Genomic DNA, 2,500 nt, shown 5'->3' with positions numbered 1-2,500 from the left:
TGCGCGGTTTGCGGGCACAACCGCGGAGTCCGCGGATTATCCGCGGATCGGGCGGATGAAATAAAAAAAAATTAGATTTTATCCGCGCGCGGGTCGGGTCGGGGGGATTAATTAGATATATATATATATATATTTTATTTTATTTTATTTATTTTTTTGCGGGTGGCAGTTAAACTAATTCGGAAATATATATACATAGTTAAATGTTGTTACCCACATACGAAAAACGAGCAGGCACCTGCAGCATATGCCACAACAGAAGAAAAAAAAAGAAAAGAGATGGACACTTTTACGGAGCGGAGAAGGGACGCCTCGCCGGGGTCCGGGACCGAGGCCCCTTCCCCCGAGAGGGCCCCACCGGGAGCCGTAGCTGAGGCGATCCGCGAGAAGGGCCCGACGCACGTCCAGGGTCACCACCGCGCCCACCGCACCGACACCCCGCCTCGTCCGCCTTCGCCGCGGCCGGCGTCACGCGCAGCAGGTAAGCAGCTTACCTGCCCGCCACCCCCGTGGCCGGGGGCTCGTAACGGGGGTCGCTCCGCCCGCGCAGCTTACCTGCCCGCCACCCCCATTGCCGGGGGCGCGTAACAGGGGTCACTCCGCACGCAGTGCGCTCACGAAAGGAGTGGGGCTCACCCTGGTTGATATAGACAGCAGCTGGACGGTGGCCATGGAAGTCGGAACCCGCTAAGGAGTGTGTAACAACCCACCTGCCGAATCAACTAGCCCTGAAAATGGATGGCGCTGGAGCGTCGGGCTCATACGCGGCCGTTGCAGGAAGCGAGACGCGCTTGGAGGTGCGCTCAGCGCGGCTCCCATATGATTGCGCACTGGTGTGCGTCTGGGTCGTGACAGCGTGGCACGCGAATGTCTGCGCTGCATTGGATCAGTCTCCTTTCTTTAACAGGCAAAAGCTTTATAACCTCACTAATGCCTTGCATCGTCTATATTAGATATATAACAACGGGCGGGTGCGGGCGGATGCGGTTCTGATCAAATGTTACATCGGGTGGATGGCGGATGGTTGACGACTTTCTGATGCGGTTGCGGATGAAATAATTGCCTATCCGCGCATCTCTACTGGGGACACATTTTCTGGGCGAACATAAATATTCTGAAATAATATGTATCCCCGTTAGAGATGCGCGGATAGGCAATTATTTCATCCGCAACCGCATCAGAAAGTCGTCAACCATCCGCCATCCACCCGGTCTAACATTTAATCAGAACCGCACCCGCCCGTTGTTATATATCTAATATAGACGATGCAAGGCATTAGTGAGGTTATAAAGCTTTTGCCTGTTAAAGAAAGGAGACTGATCCAATGCAGTACAAACATTCAATGCGTGCCACACTGTCACGGCCCAGACGCACACCAGTGCGCAATCATATGGGAGCCGCGCTGAGCGCACCTCCAAGCGCGTGGAGGTGCGATGTCCCTCGCACCCGCGGCGGCTCCACCCAGGCTCGCGCCCCAGGCTTCAGCGCGCACCGCAGCGGCCATCCTACTCGTCGCGGCCTAGCCCTCGCGGCTCTCGCTGCCGGCGACGGCCGGGTATGGGCCCGACGCTCCAGCGCCATCCATTTTCAGGGCTAGTTGATTCGGCAGGTGGGTTGTTACACACTCCTTAGCGGGTTCCGACTTCCATGGCCACCGTCCTGCTGTCTATATCAACCAGGGTGAGCCCCACCCCTTTCGTGAGCGCACTGCGCGCGGAGTGACCCCTGTTACGCGCCCCCGGCCACGGGGGTGGCGGGCAGGTAAGCTGCTTACCTGCTGCGTGTGACGCCGGCCGCGGCGAAGGCGGACGAGGCGGGGTGTCGGTGCGGTGGGCGCGGTGGTGACCCTGGACGTGCGTCGGGCCCTTCTCGCGGATCGCCTCAGCTACGGCTCCCGGTGGGGCCCTCTCGGGGGAAGGGGCCTCGGTCCCGGACCCCGGCGAGGCGTCCCTTCTCCGCTCCGTAAAAGTGTCCATCTCTTTTTTTTCTTCTTCTTCTGTTGTGGCATATGCTGCAGGTGCCTGCTCGTTTTTCGTATGTGGGTAACAACATTTAACTATGTATACCGTATTTTCCGCACCATAAGCCGCCATGGGTTATAAGCCGCGCCTTCAATGAACGGCATATTTCAAAACTTTGTCCACCTATAAGCCGCCCCGTGTTATAAGCCGCATCTAACTGCGCTAAAGGAATGTCAAAAAAACAGTCAGATAGGTCAGTCAAACTTTAATAATATATTAAAAACCAGCGTGATGTGGGCGCGCATGGAGTCGTATATCAACATGGACGGAGCTGCGTGAAAAAAGCCACCCGGCCTCTTCGCGTAAACTTACCTTAACCACTCGCTCATCTTTTCTTCATCCATCCATCCCTTCGAGTTAGCTTTTATGATGACGCCGGCTGGAAAGGTCTCTTTTGGCAAGGTCTTCCTTTTGAATATCACCATGGGTGGAAGTTTCTGGCCATTAGCATGGCAAGCTAGAACCACAGTGAAGGATGA

At 56.0% G+C, this 2,500-nt stretch overlaps 1 protein-coding gene across 2 annotated transcripts in view; it reads left to right on the top strand.

Annotated features, from left to right (window-relative positions):
• LOC133574465 (brevican core protein-like) overlaps positions 1 to 2,500 on the top strand; it is a 62,571-nt gene that overhangs the window by 1,040 nt on the left and 59,031 nt on the right. The gene's annotated exons all lie outside the window — the stretch shown is intronic.

This window comes from Nerophis lumbriciformis, linkage group LG32, assembly GCF_033978685.3.
Source record: "Nerophis lumbriciformis linkage group LG32, RoL_Nlum_v2.1, whole genome shotgun sequence".
In the NCBI taxonomy this organism is placed as follows: Eukaryota; Metazoa; Chordata; class Actinopteri; order Syngnathiformes; family Syngnathidae; genus Nerophis; species Nerophis lumbriciformis.
Note: the sequence above shows the minus strand (reverse complement) of the source record. Positions and strands in the feature narration are given on the sequence as shown.